The 18282-nt window shown below is 47.5% G+C and overlaps 1 protein-coding gene across 2 annotated transcripts in view; it reads right to left on the bottom strand.

Annotated features, from left to right (window-relative positions):
* LOC148142977 (uncharacterized) overlaps window positions 1–8569 on the bottom strand; it is a 425985-nt gene extending 417416 nt beyond the window's left edge. Inside the window, exon 1 of one of the 2 annotated variants that reach the window (XM_087973942.1) lies at window positions 8480–8569. The gene's annotated coding sequence lies outside the window, so the exon portion shown is untranslated. Of the gene's footprint in view, window positions 1–8336; window positions 8435–8479 lie in introns of those variants that run through there. The other variant, XM_087973943.1, reaches the window with a different exon arrangement.
* Window positions 8570–18282: the final 9713 nt, after the last annotated feature.

The raw sequence follows: 18282 nt of genomic DNA, 5'->3' as shown, positions 1-18282 counted from the left end.
TGTTATATCTATGTGTGCAGCATGAGAGTGTGTGTAAGAGAGTATGTGCGCACATGCTTGGTAAAGTGAGTGTGATGGAGGAGAAGCCTGTGAAAGGGTGTGTGTGTTGGGGGGGCGTGTATGTGTATGTCTGAGAGAGAACATGTGTATAGATAAAAGGTGAGGAGTTGCATTTTGCCAAAATAAGGAAGGGCAGGGCTTGTACAGCGGGATATGGTGGGGGGGGGGGGGGTTCAGATATATACTTCTTTGAAAGTTGCATCACTGGTTGGAAGGAAGCTTCAGAAGGCATTCAGCACACTTATCTTAATTGTTCACACCATTGAATAAAGGAGCTGGGACATAATGTTGAAGTTGTACAGGATGTTGGTGAAGCCACTTGTAGAGTACTGAGAACGCATCTGGTGGCCCTGTAATAGGAAGAATTCTATTAGAAAGGGTTCAGTAAAGATTTACCAGGATGTTGCCAGGACTGGAGGGTTTGAGTTGTAAGGAGAGGCTGAGACACTCTTCACTGGAGCACAGGAGGTTGAGGGGTGACCTCATTTGAGATTTATAAAATCATGAGGGTTATAGGGAAGATGAACATCAAACACAGCGAGCAGCGTGCGCGGTTATGTCGAATGACAGGGGAAGAAATTGTGGCATTTTGACACTTTAAATCCATCAGGAACAGCATCTCCATAGAGCACACTGCGCATGTCAGGTGAGGTGCCAGAAGACTGGAGGTTGGCTAACGTGGTGCCACTGTTTAAGAAGGGTGGTAAGGACAAGCCAGGGAACTATAGACCAGTGAGCCTGACATCGGTGGCGGGCACGTTGTTGGAGGGAGTCCTGAGGGACAGGTGGTACATGTGTTTGGAAAGGCAAGGACTGATTAGGGATAGTCAACATGGCTTTTTGTGTGGGAAATCATGTCTCAAATTTTGAGTTTTTTGAGGAAGTAAAGAGGATTGAGGAGGGCAGAGCGGTAGATGTGATCCATATAGACTTCAGTAAGGCGTTCGACAAGGTTCCCCATGGGAGACTGATTAGCAAGATTAGATCTCATGGAATACAGGGAGAACTAGCCATTTGGATACAGAACTGGCTGAAAGGTAGAAGACAGAGGGTGGTGATGGAGGGTTGTTTTTCAGACTGGAGGCCTGTGACCAGTGGAGTGCCAGAAGGATCGGTGCTGGGCCTTCTACATTTTGTCATTTACATTAATGATTTGGATACGAGCATAAGAGGTAAAGTTAGTAAGTTTGCAGATGATACCAAAATTGGAGGTGCAGTGGACAGTGAAGAGGGTTACCTCAGATTACAACAGGATCTTGACCAGATTGGCCAATGGGCTGAGAATGGCAGATGGAGTTTAATTCAGATAAATGTGAAGTGCTGCATTTTGGGAAAGCAAATCTTAGCAGGACTTATACACTTAATGGTAAGGTCCTACGGAGTGTTGCTGAACGAAGACACCTCAGAGTGCAGGTTCATATCTCCTTGAAACTGGCGTCGCAGATAGATAGAACTGTAAAGGTGGTGTTTGGTATGCTTTCCTTTATTGGTCAGAGTATTGAGTACAGACGTTGGGAGGTCATGTGGCTGTTGTACAGGACATTGGTTAGGCCACTGTTGCAATATTGTGTGCAATTCTGGTCTCCTTCCTATTGGAAAGATTTTGTGAAACTTGAAAGAGTTCAGAAAAGATTAACAAGGATGTTGCCAGGGTTGGAGGATTTGAGATATAGGGAGAGGCTAAGCAGGTTGGGGCTATTTTCCCTGGAGCGTCGGAAGCTGAGGTCTACAAAGGGGCATGGATAGGATAGATAGACAAAGTCTTTTCCCTGGGGTGGGGGAGTCCAGATGTCAAGGGTATAGATTTAGGGTGAGAGGGGAAAGATATAAAAGAGACCTACTGGGAAACTTTTTCACACAGAAAGTGGTACGTGTATGGAATGAGCTGCCAGAGGAAGTGGTGGAGGCTGGTACAATTGTAACATTTAAGAGGCATTTGGATGGGTACATGAATAGGAAGGGTTTGAAGGGATATGGGCCAAATGCTGGCAGGTGGGACTAGATTGGGATGGGATATCTGGTCGGCATGGACGGGTTGGACCGAAGGGTCTGTTTCCATGCTGGTTCAACAAAAGCCATTCATGCTCTTCGCTGTCTGCAAAAATGGCGCAAATCCTTCTTCAAATGGACGAATGAGAAGCCAATTGTTGACTTGCAGCAACTGAAGAAAGTGAGTGAATCCAGGGAGGGGACAGAGTCGGGAAACGTTGGTCCAGGTCTGTATCTCAATTGGCAAACACATGGCAAATGCAGTCCCACAGTGTGAAGTTATAGCCTCAGTTACGAACAAATAACCGCTGAAAGGAGGTGCGTTGTTTAAATGGTGACATATTGGGATGTGGAGAAAGTGAGGACTGCAGATGCTGGAGATGACAGTTGAAAAGTGTGGCACTGGAAAAGCACAGCAGATCAGACAGCATCCGAGAAGCAGGAGAATCAACGTTTCAGGCATGAGCCCTTCCTCAGGAATGATGTGTGAATGTAAAAAGTGGCCTCAGCGTCCTTCCACACCAGTCACTGCCAGTTGTCAGACAGGTGCAGCAAGCAATCAGCAAGGCAAGTGGTATATTAGCAAGAGGAAATGAGTTCAGAAGTCTCTCCAGTTAGGGGGTCATTGAATATATTCAAGGCTGGGTTCGTCTGATTTTAGAACAAGAAAGAAGTGGATGTTTCTGGGGGAAGGCAAGTAAAATGATTTTAAGACCAGTACAGAACAGTTAAAGGGTCATACAGCACAGAAACAGACCCTTCAGCCCAACTAGTCCATGCTGACTATATTCACAAACTAAACTAGTCCCACCTACCTGTGTTTGGCCCATATCCCCCTGAACCTTTCCTATTCATGTACTTATCCAAATGTCTTTTAAATGTTGTTACACAACCAGCATCCACTATTTCCTCTGGACATTTATTCCACACACAAACCACTCTGTTTACAAAAAAGGTGCTCCTCATCTCTTATAAAATTCTTTCTCCTCTCACCTTAATTTGCGGCCTAATCTTGAAATGACACATGCCGTTCACCTTACCTATGCCCCTCATGGTTTTGGAAACCTCTATAAAGAGAACAAAGAACCTTACAGCACAGGAACAGGCCCTTCAGCCCTCCAAGGCTATGCTGATCGAGATTCTCTGTCTAAACCTGCCGACTATTTTCTAAGGATCTGTATCCCTTTGCTCCCTGCCGATTCATGTACCTGTCCAGATACATCTTAAATGACGCTATCGATCCCAGCCCTACTGCCTCCACTGCATGAGGCACCCACCACCCTCTGCGTAAAGAACTTTCCATGTAGATCTCCCTCAAACCTTTCCCCTCTCACTTTGAACTCGTGACTCCTATGGGGGAAAAAAAATTCTTCCTATCCACCCCTGTCTACATGCCTCATGGTTTTATAGGCCTCAATCAAGAACCCTCCTCAACCTCCTTATTTCCAATGAAAATACTCCTAATCTACTCAATCTCTCCTCATAGTTAGCGCTCTCCATAACAGGCAACATCCTGGTGAACCTCCTCTGCACCCTCTCCAAAGCATCCACATCCTTTGGGAAATCTGGCGACCGGAATTGTACAGCAGTATTCCAAATGTGGCCGAACCAAAATCTTTTATAACTTTAACATGACCTGCCAGCTCTTGTACTCAATACTCCGTCCGATGATGGAAAGCATGTTGTATGCTGCCTTAACCACTCTACTGACAGACATTGCCATCTTCAGAGAACAATAGATCTGAACACCCAGATCTCTCTGTACATCAATTTCCCCCAGGACCTTCCCATTTAATGTATAGTTTGCTCTCGAATTGCACCTTCCAAAATGCATCACCTCGCATTTGTCTGGATTAAACTCCATTTCTCTTCCCAACTCTCCAATCTATATTCTGCAGTATCATCTGACAGTCCCCTTCACTATCTGATATTCCATCAATCTGAATGTCATCTGCAAACTTGCTAATGAGGCACCCGACACCTTCACCTTTCAACCTCCTGTGCTCCAGTGAAAAAAGTCCCAGCCTAACCTTCAATCAGTGTGAATTCTGTCTGGGTCCCAATGTCGAATCAGCCTGACATTTTGGATAGAAAAGCTCTGCATTTAAATTACGTTCTTGAGAAAGTTACTGAAAACAGGTTCTGGGATTAACATACCAAAGAACAGAACCCCATTCTAAAAGATGGAAGATTTAATCTAAATTGTTTAATGTATCACATCTCCATGACACTGGACTCCTTTGGCTATAAATTCTGTGATCATGATCTTATTCTCCACAACCACCTGCTAAAAGAGCAGAACTCCAAAAGCTAGTGCTTTCATGTTATGGCAGTAGCGGGAGGTGTGGGCTGTATTCACGAGAAACAATGAAGCAGTTGGATACCACACATTTGAGGGGGAAGGGTGTATTACATGACCTCCCAACTCCTATACTGAATGCTCTGAGCAATGAAGGAAAGCAAACCAAACGCCTTCTTCACTATTCTATTCACCTGAGACTCCACTTTCAAGGAACTATGAACCTGCACTCCAAGGTCTCTTTATTTTGCAACATTCCCCTAACTGCATCAGTCCTGCCTGGATTGCTTGACCAAAATGCAAACCTCAGACTTCTCTAAATTAAACTCCAACTGACACTCCTCGGCTCATCAGCCGATCCCAAAAATTCTAATTTATAGTGAACTTTCTTTCCTCTATTATTCCCTAGAAGCGGAAAATCTCCATCCCACACTCTCTCCGTCCGTTTTCACTTTATTGAAAGTGGAAGAATGGGATTGAGAAACTGATCTGCGATGATTGAATGGAATGAGCAGACCTGGTGGTCTAATTTCTGCTCCTATGTCTTGTGGTCTCTTGCTGTCCTGGACACCGTGAGAGAGAATTGGGACCAGCATTGAACCGATCATGACTGGATATGGATCTACCTGCATCTAGGTGGATGGGCTGAGTTTTTTCACTGGAGCATAGGAGGTGGAGATGTGACCTTATCAAGGTTTATAAAATCATGAGGGGAGAGATGAGGTGAATGACAGGTGTCCTTCCCCTAGGCTGGGGGTTTCAAGATGAGGGAGCAAATTTTGAATGTGAGAGGAGAAAGAGATTTTAAAAAGACTTGAAGGGCACAATATTTTTTATATACAGAGTGTGGTTCACATGTGGACTGAATATCCAGAGGAAGTGGTGGGTGCAGGTACAGTTACAAGGTTCAAAAGACATTTGGATAATTACATGATTAGGAAATGTTCAGAAGGGTATGGGACAAAACACTGGCAGGTGGGACTGGTTTAGCTGGTGAACATAGTCAGCATGGACTAGTTGGACTGAAGGGTCTGTTTCTGTGCTTGTATGGTTCTGTAACTCGGTTCTGTACTTGTCTCAAGACCATTTTCTTGCCTTCCCCATAAACATCCACAGAAAAATCAGATGAACTCAGCCTTGAATATATTCAATGACCTGAAAATGTGTTGCTGGAACAGCGCAGCAGGTCAGGCAGCATCCAGGGAACAGGAGAATCGACGTTTCAGGCATAAGCCCTTCTTTAGGAATCAAACGTCGATTCTCCTGTTCCCTGGATGCTGCCTGACCTGCTGCGCTGTTCCAGCAACACATTTTCAGCTCTGATCTCCAGCATCGGCAGACCTCACTATCTCCTCGAATATTCAATGACCCCCCAACTGCAGGAAGACATCCCCGCTTCTGAACTTAATTCCTCTTGCTAATACACCACTTGCCTTGCTCATTGCCTGCTGCACCTGTCTGACAACTGGCACAGATGGACACTGATGCCCCCTGAACATCCACGCATCACTCTTGATGAAGGGCTTGCGCCCAAAACCTCGACTGTCCTACTGCTCGGATGCTGCTTGACCTACTGCGCTTTTCCAGCACCACACTTTTTGACTCTAATCTCCAGCATTTCCAGTCCTCACTTTCTCCACATCCCAATATATCACCATTTAAACAATATACCTTTCTACTTTTTTTTTCACAGCAAAGGCTGTAACTTTACGTTGGGGTACTGTATTTGCCAACTGTGGCCTTCTCTACGTCGGAGAGCACGAGCATAAACTTGGGGAACGGTTCACCGAGCATCGCAGCAAGGTCTGCAGAGGCCGACCGGACCTCCCAGTCACCACCCATTTTCATTCCCCTTCCCACTCCCTTTCTGACATGACCATTTTTGGCCCCATCCATTGCCACAACAAACCACAGTGCAAATTGGAGGAACAACATCTCATCTTCCACCTGAGCAGTCCACAGCCCGAAGGACTCAACAGTGAGTTCTCCAATTTCAAATAACCTCCCTTCCGAGCCCCTGCCCCTCCACCTCCCTGCCACCAACTAGGTTCCTTCCTCACATTCACCAACCAGGTCGTACCCTCTACCTATTTACACTTATCCCCAGTTCATCACCCTGCCCTCAGCATACACTTGTTCTGCAGCTCTCCCTATACTCACCCCCAGTCCTGAACAAGGGTTACACCCGAAACGTCGACTTCTCCACCTCCTGATACTGCCTGGCTTGCTGCATTCTTACAGACTCCTGTCTGTCTGTATTGCCAATTGAGACACAGGCATGGACTAACTTTTCCAGAGTCTGGATTCATTCCCATTCCTTTCAGTTGCTCCAAGTCAACAATTGAACCCCAGAATGAAACGTAAATGGAAAAGGGGGTGAGAAAAGAGAGTGCTGTACTCACAGATGTTGGACAGAGGAAGGAAGTTGCAGTCTGAGGTGAAGCTCAATCTTCATTCAGTGTGAGAGGAGGAGCAGGACCTTAAGAAACTCATGGTCCACCTTCCGCATTCAGACAATAGGGGAGCTCCAATTGGCATGAGGACAACTCTCCTTCTGGTCCTCCAGTGCTCCTTATTTGTCCATCAAAAGTAGGTCTCGCCCCTTTTCTGCCAACAGCGAGGAACATGCCCAATGTTTTGGTGACACCGGCAAACATGTGCCCTGCTTGTTGACACTGAGGAGTGTACACAATATGCTCTGTAACAATGCTGATGTTATTGACAGATTAAGTGTCCATATGCCTCAGAAAACAAAAAGGATTAGAGCCATAATTTGTTTTACACTATGTGTCTCGATATTTTATTGCTTTTGCATTTGTCTGGCTGCTCAATGTTTTTATGTCTTTTCCTCAGTGTTGGGGTGAAGTTCACAACTAGAGGGCACAGGTTTAGGGCGAGAGCAGAAAGATATAAAAGGTACCTAAGGGGCAACGTTTCCATGCAGAGGGTGGTGCTTGTATGGAATGAACTGCCAGAGGAAGTAGTGGAAGCCGGTATAATTACAGCATTTAAAAGGCATCTGGATGGGTCTATGAATAGGAAGGGTTTAGAGGGATATGAGCCAAGTGCTGACAAATGTGACTAGATTAATTTAGGATATTTGACTGGCATGGACAGGTTGGACCAAATGGGTCTGTTTCCGTGCTGTACATCTCTATGACTTTAAATAATAAAAAGTATATTTTCCAAGTAACAAACTATACCCAGTTAAAAATCACAACACCAGGTTATAGTCCAACAGGTTTAATTGGAAGCACACTAGCTTTCGGAGCGATGCTACTTCATCAGCTGATTAAACCTGTTGGACTATAACCTGGTGTTGTGTGATTTTTAACTTTGTACATCCCTGTCCAACACTGGCATCTCCAAATCATAACTATACCTATATTAACAAGGTTTAGTACACCAAACACTTGACCAACCATTCTCAACAGATCCTGCCCCTTCAATGCCTGAGGAACATAGACATGCTGGTGCATAATCTCCTTCACTAGTCTTTACACACTACCCTCAGCAATTGCACAAGTAACAGCAAAGGGTAAACAGCACAAGGATTAAACACACAGTGAGGGGTAAACAGCACAAGGATTAAACACACAGTGAGGGGCAAACAGCACAAGGATTAAACACACAGTGAGGGGGAAACAGCACAAGGATTAAACACACAGTGAGGGGGAAACAGCACAAGGATTAAACACACAGTGAGGGGCAAACAGCACAAGGATTAAACACACAGTGAGGGGGAAACAGCACAAGGATTAAACACACAGTGAGGGGGAAACAGCACAAGGATTAAACACACAGTGAGGGGGAAACAGCACAAGGATTAAACACACAGTGAGGGGGAAACAGCGCAAGGATTAAACAAACAGTGAGGGGCAAACAGCACAAACGCCAGTAAAAGCAGATGGAAAGTGAGTGTAAAATGTCACTATGACAGGACAGGCCCCACATTCCTTCCCCTCCGTCCCCCCACAACCTGCCTCACCTTTCACCTCCCGGGCCCAGTACCTTCCAGGTGGCCCCATAGTTGACACAGGGGCCGCCCCACGACCAGTAGAACTCCACCACCCAGGCGGCCGACGAGTTCCCAAGCAGGCCCTTAACCCCATCCGCCTCCAGAATGCTCACCGGCTCCTGCCTGCTGTACAGCCGGCCGGTGTGGCCGTGACACAGCAGCTGCGCCAGGAAGGCGGCGGTGCCCAGTGACGGGTGTCTGCCCCAGGCCGCACGGCGCCATTTTCCTAACGGCCGCCCTCCCGCCGCTTCCCCGCTCGAGCGACTTCTCCTCCCAACCGCCTTCGCCCCCACGTGACGTCTGCACGGGGGGGGTGGGCGGGGCCAGGCCAGGCCGGGCCTCACCGTCACCAAGCAACAGCCACCTCGCGCTACAACTGCTCATTCACAAAAACAAACTCTCCTGTCTCGCTCTGCAGCTGCAGGGGGGACACTGCCACGTTTCCAGGAGCCCTGTCTACATTGGGAAAGCTCACGGCTCAATTTAAACAGATATTCCGACATCTAACGGAACGGCGTCATATCTAAAGGGGGAAATCTGCATTTTAAAGGGACACGGACATTTTAACGGGTATTTCTGCAAATAAAGAGGTTTAAATGGACGAGATTACATTTCAAAGGGATGTGGGCACATTCAAAGGGATGGAGAAAGTGAGGTCTGCAGATGCTGGAGATCAGAGATGGAAATGTGTTGCTGGAAAAGCGCAGCAGGTCAGGCAGCATCGAGGGAACAGGAGAATCGACGTTTCGGGCATTAGCCCTTCCTGAAGAAGGGCTAATGCCCGAAACGTCGATTCTCCTGTTTCCTGAAGAAGGGCTGCCTGACCTGCTGCGCTTTTCCAGCAACACATTTCCATATTCAAAGGGATATCTTAATATGTAAAGTGACGCAGTTATATCTAAATGAATCTACATTTCGAAGAGACGTTGCCCTATTTATAAGTAGAGACAATAGGTGTGCATTCTGTCTGTGTCCCAATGTTGAGTCAGACTGACATTTTTCTTAGAAAAGCTCTGCATTTAAATTACATTCTTGAGAAGGTAAGTTATAGATTCGGGTGGTAGGTTAGGGAGGATTGGCCGTGCTAAGTTACCCATAGTGACCAGGGATGTACAGGTTAGGGTGGCTTGGCCATGGGAAATACGCAGTAAGGGGTTGAGTATGGGTGGGATACTGTTCAGAGGGCAGGAGAGGAATCGATGGGCTGAATGGCCCGCTTCCACATTGTCGGAATTCGATGACCCTCCCCACCAAAGGAGCATTTTATCTGCATCTATCCTGTCAAGCCCCTTTCAGAATTCTACCGGTTTCAATAAAGGTATACAGCACAGAAACAGACACTTCGGTCCAATTCGTCCATGCCGACCAGGATTCCAAACTAAACCAGTCCCACTTGCCTGCATTTGGCCCATATCCCTCTAACCTTTCCATTCACGTACCCTTCCAAATGCTGTTTCAATGTTGTCACTGTACCTGCATCTACCACATCCTCAGCAAGTTAATTCCACGTGGAAATCACCCTCTTTCAAAATGTTGCCCCTCCGGTTCCTTTTAAATCTCTCTCCTCACATTAAAAAAAATGCCCCCTAGTTTTGAGCTCGCCGACGCTTAGCAAGAGCCCTTTGTTATTCACCTTACCTCCAATCCTCATGATTTTATCAATCTCAATGAGGTCACCCCTCCCCCCCAACTTCCTGTGCTCCAGTGAATAAAGTCCCAGCCTCTCCTTATAACCTCAAACCCTCCACTCCTTACAACATCCTGGTAAATCTTTATTAAACCCTCTCTAATAGTATTCTTCCTATTACAGGGCCAACAGAACTGTACTGAGTACTCTAAAAGTGTTACATATTAATGAACCAAAGCCCACACCCATTCTAAGAGATGAAGACTATCTAAGTTTGTTCAATATATTCTATCAGTTGCATGACACTGATGTTTTGATATAAGTTCTGTGTCTTATGATGCTGTTCCATGAGGCTTATGTGTTGATGAAGCAAGATGGAACAGATGAGGCGATGGAGAATTACAAATCACGTAGGAAGGATTTAAAGAGAGAGTTAAGAAGAGCAAAGAGAGGACAGGAGCAGCCTTTAGCAAATAGAATACAGGAAATCGCTCAAGCTTTCTATAGATATGTGAGGAATAAAAGGATGATTAGGGTAGGAATAGGGACAGAAGTGAGAAGTTGAGCATGGACCCTGTATCGGTGTTCACTCAGGAAAAGAATGAGTTACGAGATATTAGACTCGAAAGGATCGAGGTTAGTTACACACAGGTGTTATCAATTTGAGAAGGAGTGAAAGTAGACAAGTCCCCTGGGCTGGATGGGATTTATCCGAGGATTCTCTGGGAAGCTAGGGAGGAGATAGCAGAGTCTTTGGCTTTGATATTTGAGTCGTTATTGTCTACGGGTTTAGTACCCGAGGACTGGAGGATTGCAAATATTGTGCCCTTGTTCAAGTAGGGCAGCAGAGATGACCCAGGTAATTATAGACCAGTGAGCCTTACATCTATTGTGGAAGCATTGAAAAGCAGAGGAGATTTACCAGGATGTGTCCTGGTCTGGAGGGAAGCATTGGAAAAGCAGAGGAGATTTACCAGGATGTTGCCTGGTCTGGAGGGAAGGTCTTATGACGAAAGGCTGAGAGATTTGGGCCTTTTCTCATTGGAAAGAAGGCGGCTAAGGGGGGGGATTTGATAGAGACATACAAGATGATCAGAGGATTAGATAGGGTAGACAGAGAAAGACGTTTTCCTAGGATGATCACGTCAGCGTGTACAAGGGGGCATAACTACAAATTGAGGGGTGATAGCTTTAAGACAGATGTCAGAGACAAGTTCTTTACACAGAGTGGTAAGGGAGCGGAATGCCCTACCTGCTAAGGTAGTCAACTCAGCCACATTAGGGAGATTTAAACAATCCTTACATAAGTGCATGGATGATTTTGGGATAGTGTAGGGGGACGAGAATAGTTCACAGGTCGACGCAACATTGAGGGCCAAAGGGCCTGTTCTGCACTCGATTGTTCTATGTTCTATGTTCTAAACTTAGTGCAGGAGGCTGAAAGAAATGAGCAGCTTTAAAACAAAAACTTCTTGGTGCTCAAAGCTTTCAATGAGAGTCTGAGCCCAGTGGTAAGTTCAGGTAACCTTTATTGCAACCCAACTTTGTTACAGCTTCAGATCCCCCCAGCAAAAAGGCAGAGAAAAAAGTAGTTGCTTTTTGAACAGCTCAAGGTCAAAGTGCACACACCACACCTCCCCTTGTCCGACCCCCCCCCTCACTGTCTTTACTATTGGCCAGCACCAAGTTGTCCCTTTGTAATTGGATCCTTGGTAAAGCCGTAACCTGGAGGAAGTATTGCCTCACTCAGCAATTTCAACCCATACCTTGTCTCCAAGTAAGTTTCCCCCCACTTCATTGCCAGGAAGGGGCAGTGTAGAGTCAACCAGACTGCTGGAGTCACGTGTAGGCCAGACCGGGTAAAGGATGCAGCTGGAACGACTGAGTGAATCCTTTCCCACAATGGCAGTTCCCTTCCCTAACAAGTGTGAATCAGATGGGGGCTTTCTCCCCCGCACCACCCCCTCCCTGAAACACTCTCATCGTTAGATTCCCAACTCCACATTTCTGACCGAATACCAATTCTGCCATCTGTCGTGGGGGGATTCAAACCCGGAGTCCCTGGAACTGGGTTGATGGTCCAATCGATAATAGGACTCGGCTGTCAATCCCTCAATCCCCCTGCGATGGCACGTGAACTCGCTGGTGGCTCCGCAGGTGGGAGGAGCGGATAAAGCCATTCCCGCACTGAGAGCAGATGAACGGCCTCTCCCCTGTGTGGATCCGCTGGTGGGTCAGCAGGTTGGAGGAATCGCTAAAGGCCTTCCCACACTCGGGGCAGCTGAAGGGTCTCTCCCCCGTGTGGATCCGCTGGTGGCTCCGCAGGTTGGAGGAGCAGGTGAAGCCCTTCCCACACTGAGAGCAGGTGAACGGCCTCTCCCCCATGTGGACACGCTGATGGGTCAGCAGGGAGGAGGAATTGCTGAAGGCCTTCCCACACTCGGGGCAGCTGAAGGGCCTCTCCCCTGTGTGGATCCGCTGGTGCCTCATCAGGGAGGATACGTGGGTAAAGGCCTTCCCGCACTCGGGGCAGCTAAAGGGCCTCTCCCCCGTGTGGGCCCGCTGGTGCCTCATCAGGGAGGAGATGTCGGTAAAGGCCTTCCCACACTCGGGGCAGCTAAAGGGCCTCTCCCCGGTGTGGACACGCCGGTGGCTCCGCAGGGCAGAGACGTGGGTAAAGGCCTTCCCACACTCAGGGCAGCTGAAGGGCCTCTCCCCTGTGTGGATCCGCTGGTGGCTCAGCAGGGTGGAAGAATACCTGAAGGCCTTCCCACAATCTGGGCAGCTGAAGGGCCTCTCCCCCGTGTGGTCCCGCTGGTGGGCCAACAGGTGGGAGTAATGTCTGAAGGCCTTCCCGCAGTCGGTGCAAGGGAATGGCCTCTCCCCGGTGTGACTGCGCCGATGAGTCTCCAGGGCAGACGGGAAACAGAAGCCTTTCCCACAGTCGCCACACTTCCACGGTTTCTCCACGGGATGGGATTCCTCAGGTTTCTCCATGGCCACAGCTTCAGCTGCACACAAACAGGTGAGGAGCCCCTCCCTGCTGTGAAATCCCCTTTTCAGGCCATATAACTGTTTCAGGCTCCACACACAGTGCGCTGCAACAGTTGGGTCTCTCGTCCAGTCCCACTGATGCTGAAAATGTCCTCAAACAGGAACCAAAAAGCATTGATCCCTCTTACAGAAATCACAGTCAAAAATAGTTGCTGTCCCGATGGATTGAATGACTGTCAGACATTGACATCAAAGTAAGGACTGCAGACGCTGGACAGTCAGTCGAAAAGCACAGCAGGTCAGCATCCGGGGAGCAGGAGAGTCAATGTTTCGGGCGTAAGCCCTTCATTCATTGATTTTGAAACTTCAGTCTTCAGATTTTCAAATACTCTGCAAAAAGGGATTACAAAAGGGATCATCAGTACAGGGTAGAAATTCAGAACAAGCAATTCTACTTTCTGTGGAATATTCTTTTGTTATTCCACAAAATTGAAAGCACCATCCCACTCTCTCTCCCCCTCTGTTCTCACTCCGCTCTATCTAATTCTCCTGAAGGTGCTGATTCAGGATCTTACAGGGGCAGAAAAAGCAAAAACATCAAGACTGAAATCTCTCTGAATTTTGGATACCTCCACCTGAAAGTTAATATCTTTCACAACACTGGGATCCTGCTGAGAGTGAGCAGGTCTGATTTTGGGAAGCAAAAAGAAAGTGTGTCAATTCAGGGTGAACCTGCAATGCAGCTTCTTGAGGAAGGACCAGATACAAAATGGTTAATGACCCCAGGAAGGTGCGAGCAAAATGAGACATCAAGGCATTAACACCGACACACTTCAGTCAAACTCTTCTCCTGCTTCCAGTCAGGAAAAAGTGAGGACTGCAGATGCTGGAGATCAGAGCTGAAAATGTGTTGCTGGAAAAGCGCAGAAGGGCTCAAGCCCGAAACGTCGATTCTCCTGCTCCTTGGATGCTGCCTGACCTGCTGCGCTTTTCCAACAACACATTTTCAGCTGCTTCCAGTCAGAGCAAAACATGCTCTGAAAGTCCAGCCTTCACAACCACACTTCTGCGTTCACCGAAGACAATTAGAGTTACACAGCACAGAAACAGACCCATGGCCCAATCTGTCCGAGTTGGCTATCTGGTCAGCAAGGACGAGTTGGACCGAAGGGTCTGTTTCTGTGCTGTACATCTCTGTGACTCCAGTCACATTTGCCATCACTTGGCCCTGACCCATCTGAACCCTTCATATTCAGATGCCCGTCCAGGACCCTTTTAACTTGTCATCGTACCAGCACCCATCACTTTCTCTGGCAGCTCACGCCATCGATCAAGTGACTCCACGTTGAAAGCGTCTGATCTGGTGCACCAGATGACATCAGGATAATCTCAGATCGTTCCAGATCGCATCGATACTCAAGTCAGTGGCTTTCCCGATCAGGATGTTGTACGTGGTCAAACAGGTCAGTGGGTAGGCGAACCCCCACCTGTTAGTTCAAGTATCTCTACGAGAACTCCCTTACTGGAGGGTCCCTTGGAGACACTTCAACTGGACTTCATTGAGTTGGAGAAATGTGTTGAGTTATTATAAATATGTTTTGCTTATTGTTGATGTCTTTTCGAAGTGGATTGAAGCCTGACCTCCTCCTAATGCTACTGCTGAGACTGTGGTGAAGATTTTGTTTAAGGAAATAATTCCCCACTTCAGTGTACCTGCGTACATTAGCTCGGACAATGGACCACACTTTGTAGGTAATATTAACGGAGAACTCTGTTCCCAGCTTTGTATTTGTCGGCAACCGCATGGTGCTTATCCTCAGGCGGCCGGCCTTGTTGAAGGTTTTAACCAGACTCAAACCTAAACTTGCCAAATTAATGGCCAAGTCTGGCCTCTCCTGGTTATGCTAATCCCTGTGGCCTTATTCCAGATGTGATCCATGTCTGCAGGCAAGATGCTACTGTCTCCAGCTGAGAGTCTCTCTGGTCACCCCCTCCGTACCCCTTGGAATGATTCAGCTCCCTTCTCAGTCCACTTCCAGCACATGACCGAAGCAATGATTGGTTATGTTCTTGTTCTAACTCGTGTTATGCGTGCCTTTCACTCCCAGGAGCGTGCGGCCTACAGCAATGTTCCCTCCCTTTCAGCCTTGTCACAGGTGGAGCCTGGTTCGTTGGTGCTCATCAAGAACTGGACTGGCAAAGGTCTCCAACCTCGTTGGAATGGCCGCTTCCAGGTTTTACTTCCCACCCCTACGGCGGTCACAGTCGCTGGGCGCTCAGCTTGGGTCCAACTGCACCGTTGTAAATTGATTGACCGCACCAATCAAAAAGGGGGGGGGGGGGGGGGGGCGAAGAGGAGGAGAGAATCCTGGAATCCCAACAAAAGGAGTGGACCCTGTCCAGTTGGGTTTTTGAATTTTGCTGTTGTTCTAATGTTAATCTTATTACAGATACTTGAACTAAGAGGAGGGACATGTGGGGGATCGCTATCTCCTCACCTTTCTGATCACGTACAACATCCTGATGGGGAACGCCACTAAGTATGGATGTGATCAGGAATGATCAGAGATTATCCACCACCCATGCTGAGGAGATGTCGTCCAGTGCACCGGACCAGACGCCTTTGACGTGTGGAACGTGATGAAGATTGATTATTGCAATGGACTCTTACATCAGAAAGACCAGATGGTCCATCTGGACAGTAGAAATCATATCGTAACCGAACCTGTTTATTTGATTTTACCTGCAGACGCAAGCCTAGTGAGGATAAAACTGATCCATTCCGTTATTATGGTAAATATTTTAAGGCCGCCTGGGAACACCATCCCTTTTTGCAGGACGGGCCGACTCAAGAAAAGGGAAGCCTGATAGGCGAAACTCTTCAATCCACAAACAACTTATTTATACAGGCCCACAGAACGCTCTTCACCCCAGAGGCAGTAGTATGTTACTCCTCTCTATCGGGAGATGACTTACTTGCCCCGTCCCCAGTCCCCGATTCCATTCTATTCATCAGACTCCCTACTGCCGACCCTCCGCAGAGAAATACAGTATCACTTTCCAGCACCATATGAGCCTCGTGCTACCTGTTTGCTGACATATTTTCACTCTACTGCATGGTCATATGAGAATTGCTTTAATGGAACCGGCTATGGGTGTGCAATTGTTCATGTTCCACATAACACCACCTGCCTACTTGAGACCTGTCACGCCCACTCGTGTAAGACAAAAGGAGCCTTATACCTCCTGCCCATGTACAAAGATGGCTTGCGTTCCACCGGCTGGGGAACAACAGGCCTTATGCATCATAAGTAACTATACCCATCTCCATGTACACACCCAGAATGGAACTCTTCCCTTGTGCATTTATAGGTCTTTTCTCATTTCAGAATGTGATACTGTCACCACGACCATGTGCAATAGAGTTAAGGGTGAGCCTAATGGGAACAGAATTCTGAGGACCATTGTCTACCAGATGTACAGCACAGAAATAGTCCCTTCGGTCCAACTCATCCATGCCGATCAGATATCCTCAATCACTAGTCCCATTTGACAGCACTTGGCCCATATCCCTCTAAACACTTTCTATTCATATACCCAGCGAGATGCCTTTCAAAAGGCATCCACCACTTCCTCTGGCAGCTCATTCCTTACATGCACCGCCCTCTGAATAAAAGAGTAGTCCCTTAGGGCCCTTTTAAATCTCCCCCCAACCCTAAACCTATTACCCTCTAGTTCTCGACTCCCCCATTCCAGGGAAACACCTTGTCTATTTATCCTATCCATGCCACTCATGATTTTATAGAAATCTGTAGGGTCACCCCTCAGCCTCTGGTACTCAAGGGAAAACAGCCCCATCCTGATCAGCTCAAACCCTGACAACATCCTTGCCAATCTTTTCTTAACCCTTTCAAGTTTCACAACATCCATGACTCTATGACATCCTTCCTAAAGCAGAGAGACCAGTACGGCACACAATATTCCAAATGTGGCCTAACCAATGTCCTGTACAGCTGCAACATAATCTCCCAAATCCTGTACTCAGACGATTGGGAAAGTTTTCAAAGCCCACAAAAGACAACCGGAAAAACATTGAGGTATCAACACCCGGCGGGGGGAGTGGAGAAGGGAAAGGAAGCCAAAAGTGCTGGAGCCAAGGCAGAGGAAGAACAGAGGATGCACAGCCGGCTTGAAGCTGCATGTGCTGTACTTATACCTGTTGCATTTACTTGTGTAAATCGGGTGCATTTTGAAAAGGAAAACAGAAAAGATATCTACTCCTCCCAATCTCTGTCCTCCTCACCTGGTAACTAACTCCCATACCTGAGTTGACAGGGTCTGCTCCCTCCCTGGATTCACTCCCGTTGCTACAAGTGAACAGATTTTCCCGCCCCAGGATTAGCCCAGACGGAGGGATTTTCATTCATTCAGTGTCACTTCCGCGTTGTGACGTCATGAAAGTAGCGAGTGGGCGGGGCCAAGCCGAGCGCACGCACTGCGCCTGCGCTGTCTGCAAATATCCCTTCGCGTCAGAGAATCCCCACAGTGTGGGAGCAGGCCGCTCGGCCCAACGAGTCCACACCGACCCTCTGAAGGGGAACCCACCCAGACCCATTCCCCTACCGCTCTACATTACCCTGACAAATACACCTAACCTGCACATCCCTGGGCACTATGGCCAATCCCAATCAAGGCCAGTGAGCAATGTAGTGATGTGGGAAATGAACATCACAGAATGATGGAGACAAGGAGAGTAAATGTACCAGCAATTAAAACAGGATTGCAAAGATCATAAAAATGTAAACCGAAAACAGTGTGTCTGCATGTGTGCTGCACTGTTACAAAAGTGAATGAATTGACTGCACACATTGAAGAGAATAATTATGATCTGAGACTCCCTACAGAGACATGGCTTCAGGACGACAAGGATTGGATCTTGAATATCGAGGGGGTAGTCAAACGGGAAGCTAGGTGAAGGTAGAGGGTTGGCATTGCTAATGAAAACACTGATCACAGTAATCCGGTGTCAGGTCGGATTTCAGGTCCTTGTTTCTCTGTCCTCTGTTGATCTCCCTGTTCCCACAGAGTAAGATGTTGGTCTGTTCTCAGCTCTGCTGAAGTTTTGATTCTCCAACACCCCACACCCCACCCCCCACCCCTTTACACCTTCCAGAACAATACAACATTCAGTCAATCGAAATCCAATCCACTATCTCCCAGCCTGACAACCGACCAGACACAGAGTGTAGTTGTACCAGGGAATCAAACAAGAAAAGTGAAACAAAAAAAATAGAA

Source organism: Chiloscyllium plagiosum, unplaced genomic scaffold (genome assembly GCF_037043375.1).
Source record: "Chiloscyllium plagiosum isolate Xiang-an unplaced genomic scaffold, Cpla_swu_hap1 HiC_scaffold_27, whole genome shotgun sequence".
Lineage (NCBI taxonomy): Eukaryota > Metazoa > Chordata > Chondrichthyes > Orectolobiformes > Hemiscylliidae > Chiloscyllium > Chiloscyllium plagiosum.
Note: the sequence above shows the minus strand (reverse complement) of the source record. Positions and strands in the feature narration are given on the sequence as shown.